This window comes from Mercurialis annua, linkage group LG5 (genome assembly GCF_937616625.2).
Source record: "Mercurialis annua linkage group LG5, ddMerAnnu1.2, whole genome shotgun sequence".
Classification (NCBI taxonomy): Eukaryota; Viridiplantae; Streptophyta; class Magnoliopsida; order Malpighiales; family Euphorbiaceae; genus Mercurialis; species Mercurialis annua.
In genome coordinates this window covers 40,812,052-40,826,434 of record NC_065574.1, presented here as the reverse complement: position 1 = coordinate 40,826,434, position 14,383 = coordinate 40,812,052, and the positions used below count along the sequence as shown (strand labels likewise).

The following is a 14,383-nucleotide window of genomic DNA, read 5'->3' as shown; positions in this document are numbered from 1 at the left end:
CTATAAAAAGGGTTTTGAGCATAATCAATGACTCGACATTTTGTGTTTTGGATATGAAGGAATTGTTCGTTGAACACGAGAACGAAGTTAGATTGGTGTAGTAACTTTGGAGTTTTTAGTGTGGTTTAGAGATAAGGGTTAGTGTACTAAAGAATCGAAATTATTGAGTTTCGACAACAAAGTTGATTGGTCGATATCTTTTTGGGTAAAGTTTCAATTATCAAAATTGTGGTTATTGCATGGGTCGGTTGTTGTACATTATATGTGGTATATACAATGATAAATCCCTACAATATAGTTGGAAATGAATATGATGATGCTAAGTCACCGTAGGTAGCTATGAGGCCAAGAATTTTAGTACAATTTAATGAAGGAATTATTCTAGAAAGAGTGACATTTAGCAATTCGGAGATTGTATTACCATGAGTTTATTTTGTATTATCTTTAAAAGTGACGGTGTGCAATTCTCATGATTTATGGTTCACGAGATTTAAGGGAGTTTATTGAGTTCGGTCTTGGTTGTTGAATTGGGTGTTTAAAATTCGACTAATTCATTTATTATTTATTGAATATTAATATTCTTTGGTAAAGTGATTGTATCGAGTATTTTTCCTATGGGTTACTTGGTATTGAGACTATTATTAGTGAAATAGTGAGTGAGTGGTAAGGAACGCTGGATATATATACCAGTTGTGAATTTCATTGCTATCCGATTTGAGACGATGGACTTTGGTATTGTAAGAACTACAATTTGAGCTTTGGGCCTGTTCTTGCGTTTAGATAGTGTTGCTATGGTAGTCGGTAAGACTCGCCAACAACTAAAGTCGCCAAAAATCAAAATTCACCTCATTATTGCTTTCTATTTTCGTTCACCTCATTTCTCATAATTTTTCTAGCATTGACCACATTGACGATGGCACATGGACCTTGTTTACAAGCTAGTTATGATCAAAAGAAGAAGAATAAGAAGAAGAAGAAGAAGAAAAAGAAGAAAAATTTACTACTCTTATAGTGAGCACTAGAGATAGGATCAAGTTTAGATATTTAAAAGATTATGAGAGGTTAAGAATTTGTTTTCTTAGAGATAGTAGGCAAATATTTAATCGGGATTAGTTCGGCCGGCCAAGTGTCATTAGCTAGACGCCACTCACAAATTACTAGAGTTGTGATATGTTGCTACAAGTCACTCACAAATTACTAGAGTTAATAATTAAATGAGAATTTAATTATTAAGGATAGGAAAGACGTTTCTTATGTATCTCGTTGCCATCTATATGTGAACCTAGTCAGTCACAAACAATAGATGTGCAACCGATGTTTTATGGAATATCAAATTCGAAATAGATACTAACATATCTCGAAATTTAATCTAAGTGGAAAATAAAGTTTAATTTAGGGACTAATTTATAAGAGTTACAAATTAGAGGAACCTTATTATACTTTAACCAAATTTAGTGATTATTGGCTTAAAAGTGATTCATTAATGGCTGTATTAGGCATTAAAGATGATCATTAATAAAATTAATCTCATCTGTACAACCGATTTTAAACTTTGTACATGTTATTAAAACAAAATCAATATTATATGTTATCTGCTAGAACCTCATCATTAGATGCTTGTTTAAAATTACATGTTCCGTACTTTCCATGATTAGTCAAATAGAGTCATATATCAGTTTTGATCACATTGATGCATGTTTACCAGCTTTCTAGTTATTTTCAAAATTTCTAGCTTTCCAGTTATTTCTAATTTTGACCATTTATTGCGATTAGAGATTATATTTGTTGTTTCTTGTATAACATAATATTCATATTTAGGGTATTACCGGAAAATTGATAAGCGAAATAAGATAGCAAATCAAACGAGTTAATTGTACCTACGAATCCAAATCTCTTGTTTTGATGCACATCATCTTATGCACCTATAAGTGAGTGAGATCGACTAGTCGGTATAAAAGATGTTCCTAGTACTACTGTAATACCCCAAAATATTAAATTATCTAATTGGACCACGTGTCCAGCCTAGATTTGCCAGAGTGGCAAAATCAGAAAGTTTTCCAATAAATAAGTTTTAGCAGGTCGGTTTTGGAAAGGATTATATGCGATGAATTTAATAATATATTTCAATTTTAAAGACAGATTTGGAATTGAAAAGAAAAATGTTAAGAAAGTCGAAAAATAAAGTACAGGGACTAAAATGGTAATTTAGCCATATAAATTCCGAAGTGAAAATTATTTCGCCAAGGTCCGCGAAATGTTTTATAGTATATGTGGTAAAAGTTTTGGGTCAATCGGAGACCTTTTAAAATTTGGACGCGGATGCGTTTTGGGCTAAATTGCAATTTTTTAAAAGTTCAAGGACCAAAGTGCAAATTAGCCAATTAAATATCGAGGGTAGTAATTAAAATATTATTGACGGAAGATAATAATTTTGAGTTAGTATTATTTATATGGATATATATATAATACGTAAATAATCGAGTTAAAAGAATAATTTAACCATTAGGTTAAATTAGAAAGTTTAAAAGAGAAATGGTTTAAATTAAAGAAATGAAGGATCAAAACGGCAAATTTTCCAGCTCATTTATATGTTTCCTTAAGCATAAGGAAATGAAGAAAGGATCAGAAAGAATGATCCAGAGAAGAGAGAAAACGACGATCATCGTTGATCCGACGCCGTTTCGCTGTTTCTCGTCCAAATCGAGCGTTCTTTATATCGATTCGTTCAGAATTCGATTCTCTATCATCGTTAAGCTTCAAATCGAGATAAGCTTGACGTTTTTGTTGCGAGAATTAGTAAATAAGGGTTATTTCGTTTTAACGAATTAAACGAATCGTAATCACGTTGTTTTCGACGTTTTAGATGATATTTAGAATGAGAATTGTCAGAAATAATGTAGAATGTTGAAGCACGTCGGAGTCGGCTCGGAAGTGGATTCCGAGGCTGTGCGAAAAATCGCACAGCCGGTGTGCGGGCGCACACCACCTTGGCCTGGTGTGCGGGCGCACACCAGGGGTGTGCGGGCGCACACCAGCCCAACCTGGTGTGCGGGCGCACACCAGGGGTGTGAGGACGCACACTAGGGGTGCGCGGTCATGCACCAGAGTGTGCCGTCGCACACGATCCGCCAACAAACACGTTTAATTAGATATTTCCGCCCCGTTTTGACCTAGTCTCCCGACCTCAAGTATGTCGGACATTGAAAATGGATTATAGACTTCGAAAACACAAAGTTTGGATATCGAACGTACTACGTTCGATTAAGGCTTTAATATATAAAAAGCTTATAGTTAGATATCGATAAAAACGAAATGCGATTAAGAGATCATTAAAGTTAAGAGTTATATTTGGAATAAAATCGTGTTAACCTAAGTTTATAACTTAGGGTTTTAATATTAAGCCTACGTTTATGGATTAAACGTACATGTAACTCGACTAAGTAACTGACTTATCGACGAGCTATCAGGCCGATTAGCTGGAGTAGCTATGAGATCAAAAGATGCACGGAACCTGCATGATCGGGTGACGATAATGCAATTTTGAATAGCGGTCACAGTGAGTTGCACTTTACTTTCGTGTATTATATATTAAAGTTATTTTATATAGACATATATACTGTTTATACGCATCGCATTACATATAATTGATTGAAATGTTATACGTTTTTTTAATTTCTATATACGAGGACTAGTATGCGATCCGAAGAAACTAGCTACCTATTGGGTGTCAATAGGCTGTGTGATCACCAGTATTGAGTCAGTCTAGTGTGTTTGCATTTGAGAAATGATTGGATATGTATGATATAATATGAATTCGATACGAGAGTGAACTCGGCTACGGTGTAGTCTGGAAGCCCCCGTATCTAGTGGGCTGGGCCCACCAGTGAGTTGGACTCACAACTGGAGATTTATGATTGGGTTGAACGATATATATGATTATTCAAGAAATTTGTCGCATGCTAGGATATTAGTTTCGTACGGATCAAATACATGTTTATATGTTTTATATTATGGTTTTCTTGAGATGCGATGTTATATTTTTATATCAATACCGTTAGTAACTTGCAAGCTCACTCAGTATCTCCCAAAATACTGACTCCCTCACAGTGTTTTATTTCAGGTGATCGGAGTCGGATCAGACAGACCATCTCCTTTGTGTTGGAAGTCTTCTGACTTGCACAAAGTACGAGTCCTTAGAGCTGCAGTAGTCAATAGGTGTCAAAATAAGATTTATGATTTGATTTCAAACAGTATTTAAAATGTGAACTCTGATATAAATTTCATAAATGAGTTGTTTAGAAAGATGGCGTTTATCCGTTTGAATTTGATACCAATTGTCGTGAGTGGAATTGGTGATGTTTGTGATCAGAAACAGGGCGGTGCTGGATATGAGATATCGCTCGGTAAGACCCTGGTTTCTGAGAATTGTTTCGCGAATGTTTTCAGAAAAGGAATACGATATTTTAATAATTGAATTATATTATTTAAAGAATATTTCTGATAACGTATTATATAATAATATGTTTTAATCGCGAAAAAATTACAGTGGTTTTAGGCTTGCTACGGGTTCCGGAGCTACCACTCCTGTTCCCTAGCGCCGGTTGCGGCTCAATAATTTGGATCGTGACAACTACTAGGTGGTGACTCCATTCTAGTCCAGGTCATTAAGTTGTCATAAGCCTTAGCAGAGCACATTGGGTTCACAGACCGCTCACCCTGCTTCTTATACCCATATAAAGATATCTATGCGTGACTTATAATTGATCAAGAAAAAGATGAATTAGTAGTTTGCTGAGATTTTTGCAAGATGGATATATAGTAATTCTATAATGAAATGGAAACCCTCTGAGAAAGACCATGTTAGGATTGTGGTTAAAAAGATCCTCCTGTATTGGGTTAGACATTTTCAAACCATGAATTCTAATTACTTTAGGGATCTCTACGATGATGAAATGTAAGTAGAGGAGATTAAAGCTAATAAGAAGAAGAGGCCATTGAATAGCGGGTGATGGTTGAGTTATTAATCTGAGGGCAAGAGTGCCAATGTGAACTTGTTTAAGTGAAAAGCCATAGTGGCTAATTTTTTTTTGAATTTGCACATCCTCTTTATAAACAACTAGATAGGTTAATGAAACATGTTCTAATCCATCCTAGACTAGCTAAAATCCTTTTAAAGAATTAACTGAAAAATCTATGTCAAACCTATTTAGACAGTTAAAGATGCAAGGTGTGATAGTCCTCTTCCCTCATTGAATGATAAGTTGTGTAAATATCATCGTGATTTTGGTCATGCAATATAAGAGTGCGATAGGTTCAAGAAGGCTATAGCGGAATAAAAGAAGATTGAGAAACCCCATGAGAATAAGAAAACCATGGAGAAAGTCGTGGATTCCTTCATTAATTTGGATCACCTAAGGCAACATACTTACTTGGACAATTGTTTGGTAACTTTGATTATCAAGTTTATTTCTCTAAACCTCCCTTGCTCAATATTCTAATTGAGCATATCAAAATTGTCGGTTGGCTTACACAATTTGGGATGAGAAACCAATGTTCAATTTAGATGATCATTAATGGTCGGTTTAGCCAATAAGCCAGGTTATGGGGTTAATCGTGTCAGATCAATCCTGACAATTAACATGTGGTATGATTCAGGTGACAAGGAAGCAAAGATTATCCTTTTGAAAGGCTTTAGTGTTAGTTATTGTTCATAAATTAGGTTATTTGATATGGAAAGATATACCAACCAGAGGATAAGAGGTAATCATATTGAGAAAGATTAATAACACAATTTGTCAAACCTACTCAAGGGGATGCTAGACAAGTTTAAGAAGGAAAAAGTTAATACTTCCATTTGGGAGTTACTAATGTATTCCAAAGATCACGAACAGGCATTAGTCCAGGCCAAAACTAACATGAGGTAGGTCATCTTTTTATAAAAATCGAGCTTAACTAAGAATTTGATGCTTCTTTGCTTTCCATGCTAGTAAATATTGAGTCATATGTCAGTTACATCTTAATTCATGCATTTTAGTTATTTTCAGTCATATTTTTTACTTATTTTTAGTATTTGTTTTTTTTTTCTTCCAACATTTCAATATTGAATTAAAATCTATTGTGCTTGTATGACATAACATATATATAATTATTGTATCATAATAAATGTTTTTGGATAAATTGAAAAACTTAATGATAACACATTCTTTGAGTTAACGCATATTTGAGACTTATAATCTTTTAATATAATGTAAGCTATCTTATGCATCCAAGATAAGGAGCGAGATATGTCATTTGTATAAAATAAGATTCTAACACAGTTAGATGGTGATTCTCATCCAAAACCGGTCATCATGTTGCCATAAGTCTGAGCAAACAATCGAGTTGGGACAGTGTGCCACCTTCATCGCCTGTCTCGATCATCCCAGCTCGCCTATCTTGATCATCCCTCATAAATCACCAAGCTCTTTTCGGGGAAATTGGTAGGGTAACTTATTCTATAACTAGATCAAGATTCTTTATTTTCTATAGCTCTCTATTGTTTTTATGAAAGAAAATAAAATAGGGGAAAAAATTTCCTACAAATGGTGCCAAGTTGTTGGTATATGGGTCGGGTCACCCATGACGGATTGACCCGAACCAATTACCCAATATGGGTTTACATGGGAGACTGTTGCAACCTTTAATGAAAGGTTGCAACTCCATGAAAGGTTGTTACTTATTGGAAAGTTACACCTATACATGGCACCCAATTGATGTTTATATATATCATTATATTACATATCAAATAAGGTTGGTTGATCATAAATACACTCTCTAAATATACACAATAAAGATAGTACACAAGGTGGTGAATTATAAGTATTATTCATAGTAATAATACTTGGACTTAGTGACATAATCAATCATTCAAACTTGTGGAATTAACAAGAGGTACGCCTAGAACGATTCTATATTTTTTCCGCATGTTCCAACATTGGTATCAGAGCCTATATTGTTGATTTCCATGTTTTGTTTGATTAAAATTCATGATATTTGAAAAATGAATTTTCTATGTTAAATGCATCATTATTTGCTATACTTTGTGTGTTTTTTAAATATCTAATTTCTGTGTTTCATGATGTATAATGCATATATTATTAAAGTATGTTGTACAAGCTTTAAAACGATATAAAGAACGCGAAATTTGGATTAGTATAGTAAAAGTTATGATGATTCAAAGTTAGATAGTTAAAAAAAATTCAATTCTGGAAATTTTGAAATTTTGTGTTTTTCCAGCAACTTTGACGTAATTTTTCGACCAATTTTATAACTGATATTTCGGTAAACATTACGTATATGAAAACTACGTAACGTCATCTTCAAAATGATATAAAGATCATCTAAAACGGATTTATGTAGTGAAAGTTATGAATTTTTGAACATACCACCATGAAAAATCGAAATCTGGAATTTTTCACTCAAAGGGTGCAACTATTGAAGATAAAGTGTGATTTACACTCTCTTTAATGGAGTTTGAGATTCACACCCATATCAAACGATGTCGGAATTAAAATCTGATTGCACCGTTGAACTCAAAATAGCCACAAATGGGGGGTAGGAAAAATTTCGGAGTCGGAATGCAACGTCAAGGCGGCGCGTGTATGACACGCTCCGCGCGCGTGACTGGGACTGGCTGCATAAGCAGCCAGTGCATTGAACAGCCCCACGCGCAGTGGGGCGCGTGGGGGCGCGTGGAAGCATTTCCGGGGGTTGAAAAAATTCCGAAACACCACTGAAAAAATGTAAATTTAATTTCTGAATTTTTCGTATATTTTTTTTATTTTTCCGAAATACTTATTATTTAAGTTTGATTTATTATTAAGTATTAGTTCAAAATTCAAAATACATTATTTTTGACAGAAATTAAATATAGAAAAATATTTAATATATATCAGAAAATATTTTAAATATTGTTGAGTTTCAGTGGGAGAAAAATATTATTTTACCTGTGTGTTTTATTTTTTATAACATTTATTTGATTAAATGCAATTTTTTTTGAATTTTCAATTGGAAAGTTTATAAAAATTGTACTTAAATGTTGGAAAATTATTTTATTTTATTTAATTTTCTAATCTTAAGTAATACCCCTATAGTTTTTGGTGAATATTTTTTGAGTTATGGTGTGTATAATTTTTTTTTAAATTGGATTTTGAGATTTATTTTAATAAAAGTCTATTTTTCCTCAGATCTCTCATGAGAATTATGTCTCGTTTGAGGAGATTTTCGAGACTCGAAAAGTATAGGAAAGATCATCGGAACAAATGGGTTCCTGGCATGAGCAGAATTCAAAGAACTCCTATAGCTTTGAGATCTCAAACGGGAAAAGATAGACTGCGATTATTGAAAATTAATCTCGCAAACTATAAGATGGAACCGAAAAGCGATATTATTGATCATATTATAATTGTTAATGGAATGCTTCAAACCATAACTCATAGTGGAGAAGTTTTAAGTAACAGGCAAAAGTATAAAGGCTTACGTAAGACACTTTCAGAGTATTTTCAACAGAAACTTGATAGTTTTTGGTCGGAAGAATTTAATGAAGATTTAAATTATTTTAGTAAAGATTCAAAAGACATGTTAAATGGAAAGACCGATATTTATGAAAGATTGGTCTATCTATTTTTAGATGATTATACTTGGAAGAATTTGAACAAGTCTTCGACTTTGCCTGTTAGCTCCACTTTAAGGACTTCTAAAAATCCAGTTTCTAGCTATCCTTGGTTAAAGAATATGAGTTCTACTATTTTGGAAATGAAAAAGGTTGAAGAATCCATTCCTAGAACAGTTAAATATGGATAATATAATGTATTTTATTTTGGGTTGTTGTTTTATTATGTTTGTTGAAATATTTGTGAATTTTTTGTATATTATCCAATAAATATTTTATAAATGGGAATTCTTTGATTGGTAGAATTTGTTGTTCTCATCTAAGAATAAAATGGCGCAAATTTGAATTAAATTAAAGAAAATTTAACATTTGAATGATGAATTTGATTGGGAACATAGTGAACTTTTGGTTCTAGTTCATATGAATATTTTTTTTTAATTTAGTTTGAAATTGCGACTAGATAAATATGATGATGTGTATGATTGCATAATAAATTAATTTTTGCATTAAATATGTCTCTCTGTAGTTATTATTGAATTGAAATGGCTTCGAAAAACATCATAGCTGAGCTCAATAAGGGTGAAAAACTTAATGGTGATAACTATAACATATGACATCTGAAAATGCATTATGTACTTGAGGAGCAAGAAGCTCTCGATGCTGTTAATAATGCAATGGATGAACCAATGGCTGATGAGGTTAATGTCAACGATGCGCAATTTAATCGTGACATGGCTTCATACACTATTTGGAAGAAAAAGGATTCAACTGCACGAGGAATCCTTATAAGTTCCATGAATGATGATTTGGTGTATGAATATCAGCAGTATTCTACTGCTAATGCCATGTGGGTCGCTTTGCGCAAGAAGTTTGGAGGAACTACTGTCTCCAAACTAAGGCAGCTGACTATCAAATTCGACACTTATAAGAAAGTCCCTAATAAGTCAATGAAACAACATTTGAGGGATATGTCGAATATGATAATGGAGTTGAAATCAGCTGGACATAACCTCACTAATGAACAACAAGTCCAAGCAGTCATTCGATCTTTGCCTAATAATTGGGAGCATATGAAAGTGAATATGACTCACAATGAAAATATTAAGACTTTTGGTGACATCACGCGCCATTTGGAACTTGAGGATGAGCGCCTTGAGGCAGCTAAGCCTAATATTCAAGCATATGTTGCGGAATCTAGTTTCAAACAAGGTGGTAATAAGCGCAAGTGGTCTAAAAAGAGTTGGAAAAATAAAGGCAAAATGGATGTAGCTGGATTGGGACCAAAAGGTGGAAACAAGCACCAAAAGCGCAAAAGAGGAAAGCGCGGTGGCAAAAAGGATAAGACTAAGTCGACCTGTTACAATTGTGGCAAAATGGGTCACCTTGCTCGTGAGTGCACTGAGCCTAAAAAGGTAATGTCTTATCTTACTTCTTCTAAAAGAAGTTTTGTTTCTAAAGTTTTTGTTTCTAGTACTGTTTTGCTAACCGAATCTCATCCTATGTGGACTGTAGACTCAGGGGCAACCGACCACGTAGCTAGAGACAGAAATGAATTTGTGGAGTTTCGTCGAATTCTGAGTGGCTCTAAATGGATATATGTTGGCAACAACGCAAGAGTTGAAGTCAAAGTAATTGGTACATGCAAATTGATTTTGCAAGAAGGCCGAATTCTTTATCTACATGATGTCCTTTATGCTCCTGAAATCCGACGAAATCTGGTCTCCGTTATTGCTTTGTTGAAATTAGGATTTGGTTTATATTTTCAAGATGATTATGTTAAGATTTCTAGTGGTAATTTGTTTTATGGTTGTGGATTTATTGTGGATGGTTTTATGGTGTTAAACACCAAATGTTATTCTAATAATAGTGATGTTTGTTTTTCATTATTTTCTCAATCTAGCAATCATGATATGGATGCTTGTTTATGGCATGCTAGATTAGGACATATTGGGCAAGACAGAATGAATAGATTGGCACGTGATGGTCTTTTAGGATCAAACACGAAATTCATTTTGCCCACTTGTGAGTTTTGCTTACAAGGAAAAACAACTAGAAAACCATTTGGAAAGGGTAAACGAGCTGAATTTACTTTGCAACTTATACATTCAGACATTTGCGGACCAATGAATGTTAGAGCAAGACATGGTGCTTCATATTTCATTACCTTTATAGATGACTTCACTCAATATGGTCATATCTATTTGATCTCCCATAAATCGGAAGCATTAGATTGCTTTAAAAAGTATTTAAATGAAGTCGAGAATCAATTAGATAAAAAGGTGAAAGCCTTAAGGACTGATCGAGGCAGAGAGTATCTATTAGACCAATTTAAAGAATTATGTGAAGAAAAAGGTATAATGAGGCAATTAACTACTCCTAGAACTCCACAACAAAATGGTGTTGCCGAGCGTAGGAATAGAACTTTGCTTGAAATGGTTAGGTCTATGATGGCTCAAGCTAATCTCCCAGTTCATTTTTTGGGGTGATGCATTATTGACAGCAGCCTATGTACTTAACCGAGTACCTTCAAAATCAGTATCCTCAACACCTTATGAGTTATGGGCTAAAAGAAAACCCAATTTGAGTGAGTTGCGTCCTTGGGGATCTGCAGCATACATTCTTGATTCTTCCCACAAATTTGGTAAATTAGGACCAAGAGGGAAGAAATGTATCTTTATTCGATACTCTGAAAACTCAAAAGGTTATGTTTTTATTGGTGAGGATAATGATGGAAGGAAAACTGAAATTGAGTCCAGAGATGTCACTTTCATTGAAGATAATTTTCCTACAAAGGAAAATGTGGATAGAGATTATCATTTTTATGGGATTCAAGAAGAAGGAGAAGTTGATTTAAATCAAAAAATAGTTGAACCTCAAAGTGAGATACCTAATCCTATTTTTGATAGTGGGAGCACACAAGGGTTGCTTCACCCATCTCAATTGAGTGGGAGAGTTGAGGAATCTGAACCAATTTCAATTGGTGAAGACGATAGTTCTCACTTACGAAGGAGTATACGTTCGAAAACTCCGAAAAGGCGTTTTGCTATAGAAAATGAAGCCTATATCGTTACTCCTACTGATGATAATGAACCCAAAACAATAAAAGAGGCACTTGAGTGTCCTGCAAAGGAACAATGGAAAGTTGCATTGGACGAAGAAATGAAATCTATGAAAGTAAATCAAGTTTGGAACTTGGTTGACTTACCGCATAGACGCAAAGCCATTGGAAACAAATGGATTCTTAAAATAAAGCGTAAAGCGGATGGTTCCATTGATAGATACAAAGCTCGCTTAGTAGCAAAAGGTTATACTCAACAAGAGGGAATAGACTATGAGGAAACGTTTTCACCCGTAGTCAAATTTTCCTCAATTCGCCTTATTTTGGCAATTGTGGCGAATTTAGATTTAGAATTGCATCAAATGGATGTTAAAACAGCTTTTTCCTTAATGGAGAACTAGATGAATAAATCTACATGGAGCAGCCTGTAGGTTTCATTGTTAAAGGTCAAGAGCGCAAAGTATGCAAGCTCCAAAGATCAATTTATGGCCTGAGACAGTCATCGAGACAGTGGTACCTTAAATTTCACATGGCTATTTTAACCTGTGATTTTAAGATGATTGAAGAAGATCACTGTGTTTACATCAAAAGATCTGAAGAAAAATTTGCAATTCTATCTCTTTATGTTGATGATATTTTGATTGCTGGAAATGACAAAGAGTATGTCATAACCATTAAGAAATGGTTATCCACAAACTTTGACATGAAAGATATGGGCGAGGCAGACTACATATTGGGAGTTAAAATAAAAAGAGATCGCTCTAAGAAACTTTTGGCTCTATCACAAGAGGATTATATCCAAAAGGTTCTTGAACGCTTCAATATGAGTACTTGCAAGCCAGTGGATACTCCAGTATCAAAATGTGATGCTTTAAGTATAATAATGTGCCCTAACAATCCACAAGAACAAAAAGAGATGTCCACTGTACCATATGCTAGTGCTGTAGGAAGTCTAATGTATGCTATGATGTGCACTCGCCCAGACATATGTTTTGCTGTTGGGCTAGTCAGCCGGTATCAATCCAATCCCGGACGTGAGCATTGGAAAGCGGCGAAAAGGATATTCAGATATCTAAAAGGCACCAAGAATTATTGTTTATGTTATCAAGGATCTGAAATGTGTCTTATTGGATACTCAGACGCTGATTGGGGAGGAGATCTTGATCAACGTAAATCAACTTCTGGTTTTGTTTTCTTACTTAATAAAGGCGCCATCTCTTGGTGTAGTAAGAAACAAACGAGCATAGTTTTATCAACTATGGAAGCTGAATTCATAGCATGTTCTACAGCTGTGCAAGAAGCTGTTTGGTTAAGAAGATTTTTTGGAAATTTGGGTTTTAAAAATGAGAATGAAGGTGCTATTACACTTCATTGTGATAATCAAGCAGCAATTGCTTACACCAAAGATCCAAAATTCCATAGTAGAACCAAACACATTGATACCAAGTATAACTACGTTAGAGACATAATCGTCAAAAGAGAAGTGGTAGTACAATATATTTCTACGCATCAAATGGTAGCTGATCCCCTTACTAAACCAATTCCAAGAGATGTATTCCTTGCACATGTTAAATCTCTTGGATTGCGTAGAATTTAGATAATTATATTTATCTATAAATATTTCGTTGAGCTTGTATCGTACTTATAAGACGTTTGCAAAAATGAGTATTATGTTTTTTCATCATTAATTATTGTTACATCGTACACATCACATATGTTATTTGTTAAAAGCTCAACAAGGATGTCACACAGATTTTAGATCGGCTCACTCACACGAGCGGTCGCCTCTAGTGCTAGATGAGCGAGTGGAGATGAGATATAATGTTAGGATTATCGCCTCAAGAAAATGAGATGAGGTTATATACTATATTTATAATCGTTTTGGATCGCCCGTATCCAAATAATCTGTGATAGCCGGATGTGATTTCTCACTATTACCTGCTAAGAGTAAGAGTTATGAGAAATCAAGTTAGGCGTTAAGAAATGACTGAACTAAGATCCGTACAATATTCTGCTTGACATCAAAGATATAAAGAATATTATAGCGCATGATTCATACCATGTGTGCTTGGACGACCAAGAAGGTAGTGGGAGAATGATTCCCTGCTTCTTCACTGTGTGAGACCATATAAGGATAAATATTTTCCTTATGATTGTACCCTTATACTTTTTACTACTATTTACGTTTTATTCGTGGTGTTTGCTATCTTAGCTTGCTACCTATGGTTATGGATGATTCGGCCTATGGAACATGTCTAGAAAAGCAACTATGTATGAAATTGTAAATTTTGAGTAAGAAAGGAAGATTTGATTCAATGTGTTCATTGGCGCCAATCTTGTCATGTTTTTTAAAGAAATGTGACTTGATAATGAATACACAATTATATATGTTCTTTAACATGCTCTGTGAGGGATTAGAGTTTATCATTTCAAAAAGGATAAATCTAGGGTACTGCGAGAATAGTAATAATTTATTTTTTAAAGGGTAGAAGCTGTTATGTTATTCCTAACAGATGCATAGCTATAAGCTCCCGAGTGCAGGTATACTCGCTAGGTCGCACGACCTGTGTACTAGTATGAAATTGTGATTATATTTTTTTTAAGAAAATCTTGCAATGAGGTCTAAGCCGTCATGTGCGAGTGGGAGACGTCGGTATATGGGTCGGGTCGCCCAT

The 14,383-nt window shown here is 34.4% G+C and overlaps 1 long non-coding RNA gene across 1 annotated transcript; it reads right to left on the bottom strand.

Moving 5' to 3' along the window:
- Window positions 1-13,360: 13,360 nt before the first annotated feature.
- Window positions 13,361-14,040, bottom strand: LOC130015475 (uncharacterized). The gene is made up of 2 exons (XR_008790698.1): window positions 13,768-14,040; window positions 13,361-13,646 (listed from the first exon to the last, which is right to left on the bottom strand). It is a non-coding gene; the product is annotated as an uncharacterized LOC130015475 (long non-coding RNA).
- Window positions 14,041-14,383: the final 343 nt, after the last annotated feature.